At 42.0% G+C, this 22116-nt stretch overlaps 1 protein-coding gene across 1 annotated transcript in view; it reads left to right on the forward strand.

Annotated features, from left to right (window-relative positions):
* LOC142908886 (coxsackievirus and adenovirus receptor homolog) overlaps window positions 1-22116 on the forward strand; it is a 63566-nt gene that overhangs the window by 20673 nt on the left and 20777 nt on the right. The window lies entirely within an intron of this gene.

The following is a 22116-nucleotide window of genomic DNA, read 5'->3' on the forward strand; positions in this document are numbered from 1 at the left end:
GACCAATCAATGCCACATGTCCAATCAATGCCACATGATGTCCAATCAATGCCACATGATGTCCAATCAATGCCACATATTGTCCAATCAATGCCACATGTTGTCCAATCAATGCCACATGTCCAATCAATGCCACATGTTGTCCAATCAATGCCACATATTGACCAATCAATGCCACATGTCCAATCAATGCCACATGATGTCCAATCAATGCCACATGTCCAATCAATGCCACATATTGTCCAATCAATGCCACGTGTTGTCCAATCAATGCCACGTGTTGTCCAATCAATGCCACATGTTCAATCAATGCCACATGTTGTCCAATCAATGCTACATATTGTCCAATCAATGCCACATGTCAAATCAATACCACATGTTGTCTAATCAATGCCACATATTGTCCAATCAATGCCACATGTCCAATCAATGCCACATGTCCAATCAATGCCACATGTTGTCCAATCAATGCCACATGTTGTCCAATCAATGCCACATGTTGTCCAATCAATGCCACATGTTGTCCAATCAATGCCACATATTGACCAATCAATGCCACATGTCCAATCAATGCCACATGTTGTCCAATCAATGCCACATATTGACCAATCAATGCCACATGTCCAATCAATGCCACATGATGTCCAATCAATGCCACATGATGTCCAATCAATGCCACATATTGTCCAATCAATGCCACATTGTCCAATCAATGCCACATGATGTCCAATCAATGCCACATGATGTCCAATCAATGCCACTTGTTGTCCAATCAATGCCACATATTGTCCAATCAATGCCACATGTTGTCCAATCAATGCCACATGTTGTCCAATCAATGCCACATGTCCAATCAATGCCACATGTTGTCCAATCAATGCCAAATATTGACCAATCAATGCCACATGTCCAATCAATGCCACATGATGTCCAATCAATGCCACATGTTCAATCAATGCCACATATTGTCCAATCAATGCCACGTGTTGTCCAATCAATGCCACGTGTTGTCCAATCAATGCCACATGTCCAATCAATGCCACATGTTGTCCAATCAATGCTACATATTGTCCAATCAATGCCACATGTCAAATCAATGCCACATGTTGTCCAATCAATGCCACATATTGTCCAATCAATGCCACATGTCCAATCAATGCCACATGTCCAATCAATGCCACATGTTGTCCAATCAATGCCACATGTTGTCCAATCAATGCCACATGTTGTCCAATCAATGCCACATGTTGTCCAATCAATGCCACATGTTGTCCAATCAATGCCACATGTTGTCCAATCAATGCCACATATTGACCAATCAATGCCACATGTCCAATCAATGCCACATGATGTCCAATCAATGCCACATGATGTCCAATCAATTTCACATATTGTCCAATCAATGCCACATATTGTCCAATCAATGCCACATGATGTCCAATCAATGCCACATGATGTCCAATCAATGCCACGTGTTGTCCAATCAATGCCACATATTGTCCAATCAATGCCACATGATGTCCAATCAATGCCACATGATGTCCAATCAATGCCACATATTGTCCAATCAATGCCACATGTTGTCCAATCAATGCCACATGTCCAATCATGCCACATGTCCAATTAATGCCACATGTTGTCCAATCAATGCCACGTGTTGTCCAATCAATGCCACGTGTTGTCCAATCAATGCCACATGTCCAATCAATGCCACATGTTGTCCAATCAATGCTACATATTGTCCAATCAATGCCACATGTCAAATCAATGCCACATGTCCAATCAATGCCACATATTGTCCAATCAATGCCACATGTCCAATCAATGCCACATGTCCAATCAATGCCACATGTTGTCCAATCAATGCCACATATTGTCCAATCAATGCCACATGTTGTCCAATCAATGCTACATATTGTCCAATCAATGCCACATGTTGTCCAATCAATGCCACACGTTGTCCAATCAATGCCACGTGTTGTCCAATCAATGCCACATATTGTCCAATCAATGCCACATGTTGTCCAATCAATGCCACATGTCCAATCAATGCCACATGTTGTCCAATCAATGCCACATATTGACCAATCAATGCCACATGTCCAATCAATGCCACATGATGTCCAATCAATGCCACATGTCCAATCAATGCCACATATTGTCCAATCAATGCCACGTGTTGTCCAATCAATGCCACGTGTTGTCCAATCAATGCCACATGTTCAATCAATGCCACATGTTGTCCAATCAATGCTACATATTGTCCAATCAATGCCACATGTCAAATCAATACCACATGTTGTCTAATCAATGCCACATATTGTCCAATCAATGCCACATGTCCAATCAATGCCACATGTCCAATCAATGCCACATGTTGTCCAATCAATGCCACATGTTGTCCAATCAATGCCACATGTTGTCCAATCAATGCCACATGTTGTCCAATCAATGCCACATATTGACCAATCAATGCCACATGTCCAATCAATGCCACATGTTGTCCAATCAATGCCACATATTGACCAATCAATGCCACATGTCCAATCAATGCCACATGATGTCCAATCAATGCCACATGATGTCCAATCAATGCCACATATTGTCCAATCAATGCCACATTGTCCAATCAATGCCACATGATGTCCAATCAATGCCACATGATGTCCAATCAATGCCACTTGTTGTCCAATCAATGCCACATATTGTCCAATCAATGCCACATGTTGTCCAATCAATGCCACATGTTGTCCAATCAATGTCACACGTCCAATCAATGCCACATGTTGTCCAATCAATGCCACACGTCCAATCAATGCCACACATTGTCCAATCAATGCCACATATTGTCCAATCAATGCCACATATTGTCCAATCAATGCCACATGTTGTCCAATCAATGCTACATATTGTCCAATCAATGCCACATGTTGTCCAATCAATGCCACACGTTGTCCAATCAATGCCACGTGTTGTCCAATCAATGCCACATATTGTCCAATCAATGCCACATGTTGTCCAATCAATGCCACATGTTGTCCAATCAATGCCACATGTTGTCCAATCAATGCCACATATTGACCAATCAATGCCACATGTCCAATCAATGCTACATGATGTCCAATCAATGCCACATGTCCAATCAATGCCACATATTGTCCAATCAATGCCACGTGTTGTCCAATCAATGCCACGTGTTGTCCAATCAATGCCACATGTTGTCCAATCATGCCACATGTCCAATTAATGCCACATGTTGTCCAATCAATGCCACGTGTTGTCCAATCAATGCCACGTGTTGTCCAATCAATGCCACATGTCCAATCAATGCCACATGTTGTCCAATCAATGCTACATATTGTCCAATCAATGCCACATGTCAAATCAATGCCACATGTTGTCCAATCAATGCCACATATTGTCCAATCAATGCCACATGTCCAATCAATGCCACATGTCCAATCAATGCCACATGTTGTCCAATCAATGCCACATGTCCAATCAATGCCACATGTTGTCCAATCAATGCCACATGTTGTCCAATCAATGCCACATGTTGTCCAATCAATGCCACATGTTGTCCAATCAATGCCACATGTTGTCCAATCAATGCCACATGTCCAATCAATGCCACATATTGACCAATCAATGCCACATGTCCAATCAATGCCACATATTGTCCAATCAATGCCACATGATGTCCAATCAATGCCACGTGTTGTCCAATCAATGCCACATATTGTCCAATCAATGTCACATGATGTCCAATCAATGCCACATGATGTCCAATCAATGCCACATATTGTCCAATCAATGCCACATGTTGTCCAATCAATGCCACATGTTGTCCAATCAATGCCACATGTTGTCCAATCAATGCCACATGTCCAATCAATGCCACATGTTGTCCAATCAATGCCACATATTGACCAATCAATGCCACATGATGTCCAATCAATGCCACATGATGTCCAATCAATGCCACATATTGTCCAATCAATGCCACATATTGTCCAATCAATGCCACGTGTTGTCCAATCAATGCCACATGTTGTCCAATCAATGCCACATTGTCCAATCAATGCCACATGTCCAATCAATGCCACATGTCCAATCAATGCCACATGTTGTCCAATCAATGCCACATGTTGTCCAATCAATGCCACATGTCCAATCAATGCCACGTGTTGTACAATCAATGCCACACGTCCAATCAATGCCACACATTGTCCAATCAATGCCACATATTGTCCAATAAATACCACATATTGTCCAATCAATGCCACATGTTGTCCAATCAATGCTACATATTGTCCAATCAATGCCACATGTTGTCCAATCAATGCCACATTGTCCAATCAATGCCACACGTCCAATCAATGCCACATGTTGTCCAATCAATGCCACACGTCCAATCAATGCCACACATTGTCCAATCAATGCCACATATTGTCCAATCAATGCCACATATTGTCCAATCAATGCCACATGTTGTCCAATCAATGCTACATATTGTCCAATCAATGCCACATGTTGTCCAATCAATGCCACATATTGACCAATCAATGCCACATGTCCAATCAATGCCACATGATGTCCAATCAATGCCACATGTTGTCCAATCAATGCCACATATTGTCCAATCAATGCCACGTGTTGTCCAATCAATGTCACGTGTTGTCCAATCAATGCCACATGTTGTCCAATCATGCCACATGTCCAATTAATGCCACATGTTGTCCAATCAATGCCACGTGTTGTCCAATCAATGCCACGTGTTGTCCAATCAATGCCACATGTCCAATCAATGCCACATGTTGTCCAATCAATGCTACATATTGTCCAATCAATGCCACATGTCAAATCAATGCCACATGTTGTCCAATCAATGCCACATATTGTCCAATCAATGCCACATGTCCAATCAATGCCACATGTCCAATCAATGCCACATGTTGTCCAATCAATGCCACATGTTGTCCAATCAATGCCACATGTTGTCCAATCAATGCCACATGATGTCCAATCAATGCCACATGTTGTCCAATCAATGCCACATATTGTCCAATCAATGCCACATATTGTCCAATCAATGCCACATGTTGTCCAATCAATGCTACATATTGTCCAATCAATGCCACATGTTGTCCAATCAATGCCACACGTTGTCCAATCAATGCCACGTGTTGTCCAATCAATGCCACATATTGTCCAATCAATGCCACATGTTGTCCAATCAATGCCACATGTCCAATCAATGCCACATGTTGTCCAATCAATGCCACATATTGACCAATCAATGCCACATGTCCAATCAATGCCACATGATGTCCAATCAATGCCACATGTCCAATCAATGCCACATATTGTCCAATCAATGCCACGTGTTGTCCAATCAATGCCACGTGTTGTCCAATCAATGCCACATGTTCAATCAATGCCACATGTTGTCCAATCAATGCTACATATTGTCCAATCAATGCCACATGTCAAATCAATACCACATGTTGTCTAATCAATGCCACATATTGTCCAATCAATGCCACATGTCCAATCAATGCCACATGTCCAATCAATGCCACATGTTGTCCAATCAATGCCACATGTTGTCCAATCAATGCCACATGTTGTCCAATCAATGCCACATGTTGTCCAATCAATGCCACATATTGACCAATCAATGCCACATGTCCAATCAATGCCACATGATGTCCAATCAATGCCACATGATGTCCAATCAATGCCACATATTGTCCAATCAATGCCACATATTGTCCAATCAATGCCACATGATGTCCAATCAATGCCACATGATGTCCAATCAATGCCACATGATGTCCAATCAATGCCACATATTGTCCAATCAATGCCACATATTGTCCAATCAATGCCACATGTTGTCCAATCAATGCCACATGTTGTCCAATCAATGCCACATGTCCAATCAATGCCACATGTTGTCCAATCAATGCCACATATTGACCAATCAATGCCACATGTCCAATCAATGCCACATGATGTCCAATCAATGCCACATGATGTCCAATCAATGCCACATATTGTCCAATCAATGCCACATGTTGTCCAATCAATGCCACATGTCCAATCAATGCCACATGTTGTCCAATCAATGCCACATATTGACCAATCAATGCCACATGTCCAATCAATGCCACATGTTGTCCAATCAATGCCACATATTGACCAATCAATGCCACATGTCCAATCAATGCCACATGATGTCCAATCAATGCCACATGATGTCCAATCAATGCCACATATTGTCCAATCAATGCCACATGTTGTCCAATCAATGCCACATGTCCAATCAATGCCACATGTTGTCCAATCAATGCCACATATTGACCAATCAATGCCACATGTCCAATCAATGCCACATGATGTCCAATCAATGCCACATGTCCAATCAATGCCACATATTGTCCAATCAATGCCACGTGTTGTCCAATCAATGCCACGTGTTGTCCAATCAATGCCACATGTTCAATCAATGCCACATGTTGTCCAATCAATGCTACATATTGTCCAATCAATGCCACATGTCAAATCAATACCACATGTTGTCTAATCAATGCCACATATTGTCCAATCAATGCCACATGTCCAATCAATGCCACATGTCCAATCAATGCCACATGTTGTCCAATCAATGCCACATGTTGTCCAATCAATGCCACATGTTGTCCAATCAATGCCACATGTTGTCCAATCAATGCCACATATTGACCAATCAATGCCACATGTCCAATCAATGCCACATGTTGTCCAATCAATGCCACATATTGACCAATCAATGCCACATGTCCAATCAATGCCACATGATGTCCAATCAATGCCACATGATGTCCAATCAATGCCACATATTGTCCAATCAATGCCACATTGTCCAATCAATGCCACATGATGTCCAATCAATGCCACATGATGTCCAATCAATGCCACTTGTTGTCCAATCAATGCCACATATTGTCCAATCAATGCCACATGTTGTCCAATCAATGCCACATGTTGTCCAATCAATGCCACATGTCCAATCAATGCCACATGTTGTCCAATCAATGCCAAATATTGACCAATCAATGCCACATGTCCAATCAATGCCACATGATGTCCAATCAATGCCACATGTTCAATCAATGCCACATATTGTCCAATCAATGCCACGTGTTGTCCAATCAATGCCACGTGTTGTCCAATCAATGCCACATGTCCAATCAATGCCACATGTTGTCCAATCAATGCTACATATTGTCCAATCAATGCCACATGTCAAATCAATGCCACATGTTGTCCAATCAATGCCACATATTGTCCAATCAATGCCACATGTCCAATCAATGCCACATGTCCAATCAATGCCACATGTTGTCCAATCAATGCCACATGTTGTCCAATCAATGCCACATGTTGTCCAATCAATGCCACATGTTGTCCAATCAATGCCACATGTTGTCCAATCAATGCCACATGTTGTCCAATCAATGCCACATATTGACCAATCAATGCCACATGTCCAATCAATGCCACATGATGTCCAATCAATGCCACATGATGTCCAATCAATTTCACATATTGTCCAATCAATGCCACATATTGTCCAATCAATGCCACATGATGTCCAATCAATGCCACATGATGTCCAATCAATGCCACGTGTTGTCCAATCAATGCCACATATTGTCCAATCAATGCCACATGATGTCCAATCAATGCCACATGATGTCCAATCAATGCCACATATTGTCCAATCAATGCCACATGTTGTCCAATCAATGCCACATGTCCAATCATGCCACATGTCCAATTAATGCCACATGTTGTCCAATCAATGCCACGTGTTGTCCAATCAATGCCACGTGTTGTCCAATCAATGCCACATGTCCAATCAATGCCACATGTTGTCCAATCAATGCTACATATTGTCCAATCAATGCCACATGTCAAATCAATGCCACATGTCCAATCAATGCCACATATTGTCCAATCAATGCCACATGTCCAATCAATGCCACATGTCCAATCAATGCCACATGTTGTCCAATCAATGCCACATATTGTCCAATCAATGCCACATGTTGTCCAATCAATGCTACATATTGTCCAATCAATGCCACATGTTGTCCAATCAATGCCACACGTTGTCCAATCAATGCCACGTGTTGTCCAATCAATGCCACATATTGTCCAATCAATGCCACATGTTGTCCAATCAATGCCACATGTCCAATCAATGCCACATGTTGTCCAATCAATGCCACATATTGACCAATCAATGCCACATGTCCAATCAATGCCACATGATGTCCAATCAATGCCACATGTCCAATCAATGCCACATATTGTCCAATCAATGCCACGTGTTGTCCAATCAATGCCACGTGTTGTCCAATCAATGCCACATGTTCAATCAATGCCACATGTTGTCCAATCAATGCTACATATTGTCCAATCAATGCCACATGTCAAATCAATACCACATGTTGTCTAATCAATGCCACATATTGTCCAATCAATGCCACATGTCCAATCAATGCCACATGTCCAATCAATGCCACATGTTGTCCAATCAATGCCACATGTTGTCCAATCAATGCCACATGTTGTCCAATCAATGCCACATGTTGTCCAATCAATGCCACATATTGACCAATCAATGCCACATGTCCAATCAATGCCACATGTTGTCCAATCAATGCCACATATTGACCAATCAATGCCACATGTCCAATCAATGCCACATGATGTCCAATCAATGCCACATGATGTCCAATCAATGCCACATATTGTCCAATCAATGCCACATTGTCCAATCAATGCCACATGATGTCCAATCAATGCCACATGATGTCCAATCAATGCCACTTGTTGTCCAATCAATGCCACATATTGTCCAATCAATGCCACATGTTGTCCAATCAATGCCACATGTTGTCCAATCAATGCCACATGTCCAATCAATGCCACATGTTGTCCAATCAATGCCACATATTGACCAATCAATGCCACATGTCCAATCAATGCCACATGATGTCCAATCAATGCCACATGTTCAATCAATGCCACATATTGTCCAATCAATGCCACGTGTTGTCCAATCAATGCCACGTGTTGTCCAATCAATGCCACATGTCCAATCAATGCCACATGTTGTCCAATCAATGCTACATATTGTCCAATCAATGCCACATGTCAAATCAATGCCACATGTTGTCCAATCAATGCCACATATTGTCCAATCAATGCCACATGTCCAATCAATGCCACATGTCCAATCAATGCCACATGTTGTCCAATCAATGCCACATGTTGTCCAATCAATGCCACATGTTGTCCAATCAATGCCACATGTTGTCCAATCAATGCCACATGTTGTCCAATCAATGCCACATATTGACCAATCAATGCCACATGTCCAATCAATGCCACATGATGTCCAATCAATGCCACATGATGTCCAATCAATTTCACATATTGTCCAATCAATGCCACATATTGTCCAATCAATGCCACATGATGTCCAATCAATGCCACATGATGTCCAATCAATGCCACGTGTTGTCCAATCAATGCCACATATTGTCCAATCAATGCCACATGATGTCCAATCAATGCCACATGATGTCCAATCAATGCCACATATTGTCCAATCAATGCCACATGTTGTCCAATCAATGCCACATGTTGTCCAATCAATGCCACATGTTGTCCAATCAATGCCACGTGTTGTCCAATCAATGCCACGTGTTGTCCAATCAATGCCACATGTCCAATCAATGCCACGTGTTGTCCAATCAATGCCACACGTCCAATCAATGCCACACATTGTCCAATCAATGCCACATATTGTCCAATCAATGCCACATATTGTCCAATCAATGCCACATGTTGTCCAATCAATGCTACATATTGTCCAATCAATGCCACATGTTGTCCAATCAATGCCACATTGTCCAATCAATGCCACACGTCCAATCAATGCCACATGTTGTCCGATCAATGCCACACGTCCAATCAATGCCACACATTGTCCAATCAATGCCACATATTGTCCAATCAATGCCACATATTGTCCAATCAATGCCACATGTTGTCCAATCAATGCTACATATTGTCCAATCAATGCCACATGTTGTCCAATCAATGCCACACGTTGTCCAATCAATGCCACGTGTTGTCCAATCAATGCCACATATTGTCCAATCAATGCCACATGTTGTCCAATCAATGCCACATGTCCAATCAATGCCACATGTTGTCCAATCAATGCCACATATTGACCAATCAATGCCACATGTCCAATCAATGCCACATGATGTCCAATCAATGCCACATGTCCAATCAATGCCACATATTGTCCAATCAATGCCACGTGTTGTCCAATCAATGCCACGTGTTGTCCAATCAATGCCACATGTCCAATCATGCCACATGTCCAATTAATGCCACATGTTGTCCAATCAATGCCACGTGTTGTCCAATCAATGCCACGTGTTGTCCAATCAATGCCACATGTCCAATCATGCCACATGTCCAATTAATGCCACATGTTGTCCAATCAATGCCACGTGTTGTCCAATCAATGCCACGTGTTGTCCAATCAATGCCACATGTCCAATCAATGCCACATGTTGTCCAATCAATGCTACATATTGTCCAATCAATGCCACATGTCAAATCAATGCCACATGTTGTCCAATCAATGCCACATATTGTCCAATCAATGCCACATGTCCAATCAATGCCACATGTCCAATCAATGCCACATGTTGTCCAATCAATGCCACATATTGTCCAATCAATGCCACATGTTGTCCAATCAATGCTACATATTGTCCAATCAATGCCACATGTTGTCCAATCAATGCCACACGTTGTCCAATCAATGCCACGTGTTGTCCAATCAATGCCACATATTGTCCAATCAATGCCACATGTTGTCCAATCAATGCCACATGTCCAATCAATGCCACATGTTGTCCAATCAATGCCACATATTGACCAATCAATGCCACATGTCCAATCAATGCCACATGATGTCCAATCAATGCCACATGTCCAATCAATGCCACATATTGTCCAATCAATGCCACGTGTTGTCCAATCAATGCCACGTGTTGTCCAATCAATGCCACATGTTCAATCAATGCCACATGTTGTCCAATCAATGCTACATATTGTCCAATCAATGCCACATGTCAAATCAATACCACATGTTGTCTAATCAATGCCACATATTGTCCAATCAATGCCACATGTCCAATCAATGCCACATGTCCAATCAATGCCACATGTTGTCCAATCAATGCCACATGTTGTCCAATCAATGCCACATGTTGTCCAATCAATGCCACATGTTGTCCAATCAATGCCACATATTGACCAATCAATGCCACATGTCCAATCAATGCCACATGATGTCCAATTAATGCCACATGATGTCCAATCAATGCCACATATTGTCCAATCAATGCCACATATTGTCCAATCAATGCCACATGATGTCCAATCAATGCCACATGATGTCCAATCAATGCCACATGATGTCCAATCAATGCCACATATTGTCCAATCAATGCCACATGTTGTCCAATCAATGCCACATGTTGTCCAATCAATGCCACATGTTGTCCAATCAATGCCACATGTCCAATCAATGCCACATGTTGTCCAATCAATGCCACATATTGACCAATCAATGCCACATGTCCAATCAATGCCACATGATGTCCAATCAATGCCACATGATGTCCAATCAATGCCACATATTGTCCAATCAATGCCACATATTGTCCAATCAATGCCACGTGTTGTCCAATCAATGCCACATGTTGTCCAATCAATGCCACATTGTCCAATCAATGCCACATGTCCAATCAATGCCACATGTCCAATCAATGCCACTTGTTGTCCAATCAATGCCACATGTTGTCCAATCAATGCCACATGTTGTCCAATCAATGCCACATATTGACCAATCAATGCCACATGTCCAATCAATGCCACATGATGTCCAATCAATGCCACATGATGTCCAATCAATGCCACATATTGTCCAATCAATGCCACATATTGTCCAATCAATGCCACATGATGTCCAATCAATGCCACATGATGTCCAATCAATGCCACTTGTTGTCCAATCAATGCCACATATTGTCCAATCAATGCCACATGATGTCCAATCAATGCCACATGATGTCCAATCAATGCCACATATTGTCCAATCAATGCCACATGTTGTCCAATCAATGCCACATGTTGTCCAATCAATGCCACATGTTGTCCAATCAATGCCACATATTGACCAATCAATGCCACATGTCCAATCAATGCCACATGATGTCCAATCAATGCCACATGATGTCCAATCAATGCCACATATTGTCCAATCAATGCCACATATTGTCCAATCAATGCCACATGATGTCCAATCAATGCCACATGATGTCCAATCAATGCCACTTGTTGTCCAATCAATGCCACATATTGTCCAATCAATGCCACATGTTGTCCAATCAATGCCACATGTTGTCCAATCAATGCCACATGTCCAATCAATGCCACATGTTGTCCAATCAATGCCACATATTGACCAATCAATGCCACATGTCCAATCAATGCCACATGATGTCCAATCAATGCCACATGTTCAATCAATGCCACATATTGTCCAATCAATGCCACGTGTTGTCCAATCAATGCCACGTGTTGTCCAATCAATGCCACATGTCCAATCAATGCCACATGTTGTCCAATCAATGCTACATATTGTCCAATCAATGCCACATGTCAAATCAATGCCACATGTTGTCCAATCAATGCCACATATTGTCCAATCAATGCCACATGTCCAATCAATGCCACATGTCCAATCAATGCCACATGTTGTCCAATCAATGCCACATGTTGTCCAATCAATGCCACATGTTGTCCAATCAATGCCACATGTTGTCCAATCAATGTCACATGTTGTCCAATCAATGCCACATATTGACCAATCAATGCCACATGTCCAATCAATGCCACATGATGTCCAATCAATGCCACATGATGTCCAATCAATTTCACATATTGTCCAATCAATGCCACATGTTGTCCAATCAATGCCACATATTGACCAATCAATGCCACATGTCCAATCAATGCCACATGATGTCCAATCAATGCCACATGTTCAATCAATGCCACATATTGTCCAATCAATGCCACGTGTTGTCCAATCAATGCCACGTGTTGTCCAATCAATGCCACATGTCCAATCAATGCCACATGTTGTCCAATCAATGCTACATATTGTCCAATCAATGCCACATGTCAAATCAATGCCACATGTTGTCCAATCAATGCCACATATTGTCCAATCAATGCCACATGTCCAATCAATGCCACATGTCCAATCAATGCCACATGTTGTCCAATCAATGCCACATGTTGTCCAATCAATGCCACATGTTGTCCAATCAATGCCACATATTGACCAATCAATGCCACATGTCCAATCAATGCCACATGTTGTCCAATCAATGCCACATGTTGTCCAATCAATGCCACATGTTGTCCAATCAATGTCACATGTTGTCCAATCAATGCCACATATTGACCAATCAATGCCACATGTCCAATCAATGCCACATGATGTCCAATCAATGCCACATGATGTCCAATCAATTTCACATATTGTCCAATCAATGCCACATATTGTCCAATCAATGCCACATGATGTCCAATCAATGCCACATGATGTCCAATCAATGCCACGTGTTGTCCAATTAATGCCACATATTGTCCAATCAATGCCACATGATGTCCAATCAATGCCACATGATGTCCAATCAATGCCATATATTGTCCAATCAATGCCACATGTTGTCCAATTAATGCCACATGTTGTCCAATCAATGCCACATGTTGTCCAATCAATGCCACGTGTTGTCCAATCAATGCCACGTGTTGTCCAATCAATGCCACATGTCCAATCAATGCCACGTGTTGTCCAATCAATGCCACACGTCCAATCAATGCCACACATTGTCCAATCAATGCCACGTGTTGTCCAATCAATGCCACATATTGTCCAATCAATGCCACATGTTGTCCAATCAATGCCACATGTCCAATCAATGCCACATGTTGTCCAATCAATGCCACATATTGACCAATCAATGCCACATGTCCAATCAATGCCACATGATGTCCAATCAATGCCACATGTCCAATCAATGCCACATATTGTCCAATCAATGCCACGTGTTGTCCAATCAATGCCACGTGTTGTCCAATCAATGCCACATGTCCAATCATGCCACATGTCCAATTAATGCCACATGTTGTCCAATCAATGCCACGTGTTGTCCAATCAATGCCACGTGTTGTCCAATCAATGCCACATGTCCAATCAATGCCACATGTTGTCCAATCAATGCTACATATTGTCCAATCAATGCCACATGTCAAATCAATGCCACATGTTGTCCAATCAATGCCACATATTGTCCAATCAATGCCACATGTCCAATCAATGCCACATGTTGTCCAATCAATGCCACATGTTGTCCAATCAATGCCACATATTGTCCAATCAATGCCACATGTTGTCCAATCAATGCTACATATTGTCCAATCAATGCCACATGTTGTCCAATCAATGCCACACGTTGTCCAATCAATGCCACGTGTTGTCCAATCAATGCCACATATTGTCCAATCAATGCCACATGTTGTCCAATCAATGCCACATGTCCAATCAATGCCACATGTTGTCCAATCAATGCCACATATTGACCAATCAATGCCACATGTCCAATCAATGCCACATGATGTCCAATCAATGCCACATGTCCAATCAATGCCACATATTGTCCAATCAATGCCACGTGTTGTCCAATCAATGCCACGTGTTGTCCAATCAATGCCACATGTTCAATCAATGCCACATGTTGTCCAATCAATGCTACATATTGTCCAATCAATGCCACATGTCAAATCAATACCACATGTTGTCTAATCAATGCCACATATTGTCCAATCAATGCCACATGTCCAATCAATGCCACATGTCCAATCAATGCCACATGTTGTCCAATCAATGCCACATGTTGTCCAATCAATGCCACATGTTGTCCAATCAATGCCACATGTTGTCCAATCAATGCCACATGTTGTCCAATCAATGCCACATGTTGTCCAATCAATGCCACATATTGACCAATCAATGCCACATGTCCAATCAATGCCACATGATGTCCAATCAATGCCACATGATGTCCAATCAATGCCACATATTGTCCAATCAATGCCACATATTGTCCAATCAATGCCACATGATGTCCAATCAATGCCACATGATGTCCAATCAATGCCACATGATGTCCAATCAATGCCACATATTGTCCAATCAATGCCACATGTTGTCCAATCAATGCCACATGTTGTCCAATCAATGCCACATGTTGTCCAATCAATGCCACATGTTGTCCAATCAATGCTACATATTGTCCAATCAATGCCACATGTCAAATCAATGCCACATGTTGTCCAATCAATGCCACATATTGTCCAATCAATGCCACATGTCCAATCAATGCCACATGTTGTCCAATCAATGCCACATGTTGTCCAATCAATGCCACATGTTGTCCAATCAATGCCACATGTTGTCCAATCAATGCCACATGTTGTCCAATCAATGCCACATGTTGTCCAATCAATGCCACATATTGACCAATCAATGCCACATGTCCAATCAATGCCACATGATGTCCAATCAATGCCACATGATGTCCAATCAATTTCACATATTGTCCAATCAATGCCACATATTGTCCAATCAATGCCACATGATGTCCAATCAATGCCACATGATGTCCAATCAATGCCACGTGTTGTCCAATCAATGCCACATATTGTCCAATCAATGCCACATGATGTCCAATCAATGCCACATGATGTCCAATCAATGCCACATATTGTCCAATCAATGCCACATGTTGTCCAATTAATGCCACATGTTGTCCAATCAATGCCACATGTTGTCCAATCAATGCCACGTGTTGTCCAATCAATGCCACGTGTTGTCCAATCAATGCCACATGTCCAATCAATGCCACGTGTTGTCCAATCAATGCCACACGTCCAATCAATGCCACACATTGTCCAATCAATGCCACGTGTTGTCCAATCAATGCCACATATTGTCCAATCAATGCCACATGTTGTCCAATCAATGCCACATGTCCAATCAATGCCACATGTTGTCCAATCAATGCCACATATTGACCAATCAATGCCACATGTCCAATCAATGCCACATGATGTCCAATCAATGCCACATGTCCAATCAATGCCACATATTGTCCAATCAATGCCACGTGTTGTCCAATCAATGCCACGTGTTGTCCAATCAATGCCACATGTCCAATCATGCCACATGTCCAATTAATGCCACATGTTGTCCAATCAATGCCACGTGTTGTCCAATCAATGCCACGTGTTGTCCAATCAATGCCACATGTCCAATCAATGCCACATGTTGTCCAATCAATGCCACATGTTGTCCAATCAATGCCACATGTTGTCCAATCAATGCCACATATTGACCAATCAATGCCACATGTCCAATCAATGCCACATGATGTCCAATCAATGCCACATGATGTCCAATCAATTTCACATATTGTCCAATCAATGCCACATATTGTCCAATCAATGCCACATGATGTCCAATCAATGCCACATGATGTCCAATCAATGCCACGTGTTGTCCAATCAATGCCACATATTGTCCAATCAATGCCACATGATGTCCAATCAATGCCACATGATGTCCAATCAATGCCACATATTGTCCAATCAATGCCACATGTTGTCCAATTAATGCCACATGTTGTCCAATCAATGCCACATGTTGTCCAATCAATGCCACGTGTTGTCTAATCAATGCCACGTGTTGTCCAATCAATGCCACATGTCCAATCAATGCCACGTGTTGTCCAATCAATGCCACACGTCCAATCAATGCCACACATTGTCCAATCAATGCCACGTGTTGTCCAATCAATGCCACATATTGTCCAATCAATGCCACATGTTGTCCAATCAATGCCACATGTCCAATCAATGCCACATGTTGTCCAATCAATGCCACATATTGACCAATCAATGCCACATGTCCAATCAATGCCACATGATGTCCAATCAATGCCACATGTCCAATCAATGCCACATATTGTCCAATCAATGCCACGTGTTGTCCAATCAATGCCACGTGTTGTCCAATCAATGCCACATGTCCAATCATGCCACATGTCCAATTAATGCCACATGTTGTCCAATCAATGCCACGTGTTGTCCAATCAATGCCACGTGTTGTCCAATTAATGCCACATGTCCAATCAATGCCACATGTTGTCCAATCAATGCTACATATTGTCCAATCAATGCCACATGTCAAATCAATGCCACATGTTGTCCAATCAATGCCACATATTGTCCAATCAATGCCACATGTCCAATCAATGCCACATGTCCAATCAATGCCACATGTTGTCCAATCAATGCCACATATTGTCCAATCAATGCCACATGTTGTCCAATCAATGCTACATATTGTCCAATCAATGCCACATGTTGTCCAATCAATGCCACACGTTGTCCAATCAATGCCACGTGTTGTCCAATCAATGCCACATATTGTCCAATCAATGCCACATGTTGTCCAATCAATGCCACATGTCCAATCAATGCCACATGTTGTCCAATCAATGCCACATATTGACCAATCAATGCCACATGTCCAATCAATGCCACATGATGTCCAATCAATGCCACATGTCCAATCAATGCCACATATTGTCCAATCAATGCCACGTGTTGTCCAATCAATGCCACGTGTTGTCCAATCAATGCCACATGTTCAATCAATGCCACATGTTGTCCAATCAATGCTACATATTGTCCAATCAATGCCACATGTCAAATCAATACCACATGTTGTCTAATCAATGCCACATATTGTCCAATCAATGCCACATGTCCAATCAATGCCACATGTCCAATCAATGCCACATGTTGTCCAATCAATGCCACATGTTGTCCAATCAATGCCACATGTTGTCCAATCAATGCCACATGTTGTCCAATCAATGCCACATGTTGTCCAATCAATGCCACATGTTGTCCAATCAATGCCACATATTGACCAATCAATGCCACATGTCCAATCAATGCCACATGATGTCCAATCAATGCCACATGATGTCCAATCAATGCCACATATTGTCCAATCAATGCCACATATTGTCCAATCAATGCCACATGATGTCCAATCAATGCCACATGATGTCCAATCAATGCCACATGATGTCCAATCAATGCCACATATTGTCCAATCAATGCCACATGTTGTCCAATCAATGCCACATGTTGTCCAATCAATGCCACATGTTGTCCAATCAATGCCACATGTCCAATCAATGCCACATGTTGTCCAATCAATGCCACATATTGACCAATCAATGCCACATGTCCAATCAATGCCACATGATGTCCAATCAATGCCACATGATGTCCAATCAATGCCACATATTGTCCAATCAATGCCACATATTGTCCAATCAATGCCACGTGTTGTCCAATCAATGCCACATGTTGTCCAATCAATGCCACATTGTCCAATAAATGCCACATGTCCAATCAATGCCACATGTCCAATCAATGCCACATGTTGTCCAATCAATGCCACATGTTGTCCAATCAATGCCACATGTTGTCCAATCAATGCCACATATTGACCAATCAATGCCACATGTCCAATCAATGCCACATGATGTCCAATCAATGCCACATGATGTCCAATCAATGCCACATATTGTCCAATCAATGCCACATATTGTCCAATCAATGCCACATGATGTCCAATCAATGCCACATGATGTCCAATCAATGCCACTTGTTGTCCAATCAATGCCACATATTGTCCAATCAATGCCACATGATGTCCAATCAATGCCACATGATGTCCAATCAATGCCACATATTGTCCAATCAATGCCACATGTTGTCCAATCAATGCCACATGTTGTCCAATCAATGCCACATGTTGTCCAATCAATGCCACATATTGACCAATCAATGCCACATGTCCAATCAATGCCACATGATGTCCAATCAATGCCACATGATGTCCAATCAATGCCACATATTGTCCAATCCATGCCACATATTGTCCAATCAATGCCACATGATGTCCAATCAATGCCACATGATGTCCAATCAATGCCACTTGTTGTCCAATCAATGCCACATATTGTCCAATCAATGCCACATGTTGTCCAATCAATGCCACATGTTGTCCAATCAATGCCACATGTCCAATCAATGCCACATGTTGTCCAATCAATGCCACATATTGACCAATCAATGCCACATGTCCAATCAATGCCACATGATGTCCAATCAATGCCACATGTTCAATCAATGCCACATATTGTCCAATCAATGCCACGTGTTGTCCAATCAATGCCACGTGTTGTCCAATCAATGCCACATGTCCAATCAATGCCACATGTTGTCCAATCAATGCTACATATTGTCCAATCAATGCCACATGTCAAATCAATGCCACATGTTGTCCAATCAATGCCACATATTGTCCAATCAATGCCACATGTCCAATCAATGCCACATGTCCAATCAATGCCACATGTTGTCCAATCAATGCCACATGTTGTCCAATCAATGCCACATGTTGTCCAATCAATGCCACATGTTGTCCAATCAATGCCACATGTTGTCCAATCAATGCCACATATTGACCAATCAATGCCACATGTCCAATCAATGCCACATGATGTCCAATCAATGCCACATGATGTCCAATCAATTTCACATATTGTTCAATCAATGCCACATATTGTCCAATCAATGCCACATGATGTCCAATCAATGCCACATGATGTCCAATCAATGCCACGTGTTGTCCAATCAATGCCACATATTGTCCAATCAATGCCACATGATGTCCAATCAATGCCACATGATGTCCAATCAATGCCACATATTGTCCAATCAATGCCACATGTTGTCCAATCAATGCCACATGTTGTCCAATCAATGCCACATGTTGTCCAATCAATGCCACGTGTTGTCCAATCAATGCCACGTGTTGTCCAATCAATGCCACATGTCCAATCAATGCCACGTGTTGTCCAATCAATGCCACACGTCCAATCAATGCCACACATTGTCCAATCAATGCCACATATTGTCCAATCAATGCCACATATTGTCCAATCAATGCCACATGTTGTCCAATCAATGCTACATATTGTCGAATCAATGCCACATGTTGTCCAATCAATGCCACATTGTCCAATCAATGCCACACGTCCAATCAATGCCACATGTTGTCCAATCAATGCCACACGTCCAATCAATGCCACACATTGTCCAATCAATGCCACATATTGTCCAATCAATGCCACATATTGTCCAATCAATGCCACATGTTGTCCAATCAATGCTACATATTGTCCAATCAATGCCACATGTTGTCCAATCAATGCCACGTGTTGTCCAATCAATGCCACATGTCCAATCAATGCCACATATTGTCCAATCAATGCCACATGATGTCCAATCAATGCCACATGATGTCCAATCAATGCCACTTGTTGTCCAATCAATGCCACATATTGTCCAATCAATGCCACATGATGTCCAATCAATGCCACATGATGTCCAATCAATGCCACATATTGTCCAATCAATGCCACATGTTGTCCAATCAATGCCACATGTTGTCCAATCAATGCCACATGTTGTCCAATCAATGCCACATATTGACCAATCAATGCCACATGTCCAATCAATGCCACATGATGTCCAATCAATGCCACATATTGTCCAATCAATGCCACATATTGTCCAATCAATGCCACATGATGTCCAATCAATGCCACATGATGTCCAATCAATGCCACTTGTTGTCCAATCAATGCCACATATTGTCCAATCAATGCCACATGTTGTCCAATCAATGCCACATGTTGTCCAATCAATGCCACATGTCCAATCAATGCCACATGTTGTCCAATCAATGCCACATATTGACCAATCAATGCCACATGTCCAATCAATGCCACATGATGTCCAATCAATGCCACATGTTCAATCAATGCCACATATTGTCCAATCAATGCCACGTGTTGTCCAATCAATGCCACGTGTTGTCCAATCAATGCCACATGTCCAATCAATGCCACATGTTGTCCAATCAATGCTACATATTGTCCAATCAATGCCACATGTCAAATCAATGCCACATGTTGTCCAATCAATGCCACATATTGTCCAATCAATGCCACATGTCCAATCAATGCCACATGTCCAATCAATGCCACATGTTGTCCAATCAATGCCACATGTTGTCCAATCAATGCCACATGTTGTCCAATCAATGCCACATGTTGTCCAATCAATGCCACATATTGACCAATCAATGCCACATGTCCAATCAATGCCACATGATGTCCAATCAATGCCACATGATGTCCAATCAATTTCACATATTGTTCAATCAATGCCACATATTGTCCAATCAATGCCACATGATGTCCAATCAATGCCACATGATGTCCAATCAATGCCACGTGTTGTCCAATCAATGCCACATATTGTCCAATCAATGCCACATGATGTCCAATCAATGCCACATGATGTCCAATCAATGCCACATATTGTCCAATCAATGCCACATGTTGTCCAATCAATGCCACATGTTGTCCAATCAATGCCACATGTTGTCCAATCAATGCCACGTGTTGTCCAATCAATGCCACGTGTTGTCCAATCAATGCCACATGTCCAATCAATGCCACGTGTTGTCCAATCAATGCCACACGTCCAATCAATGCCACACATTGTCCAATCAATGCCACATATTGTCCAATCAATGCCACATATTGTCCAATCAATGCCACATGTTGTCCAATCAATGCTACATATTGTCCAATCAATGCCACATGTTGTCCAATCAATGCCACATTGTCCAATCAATGCCACACGTCCAATCAATGCCACATGTTGTCCAATCAATGC

The sequence above is a fragment of the Petromyzon marinus genome, unplaced genomic scaffold (genome assembly GCF_048934315.1).
Source record: "Petromyzon marinus isolate PM22_M1 ecotype Great Lakes invasive population unplaced genomic scaffold, UKy_Petmar_22M1.pri1.0 PM_G_Scaffold_109, whole genome shotgun sequence".
Lineage (NCBI taxonomy): Eukaryota > Metazoa > Chordata > Hyperoartia > Petromyzontiformes > Petromyzontidae > Petromyzon > Petromyzon marinus.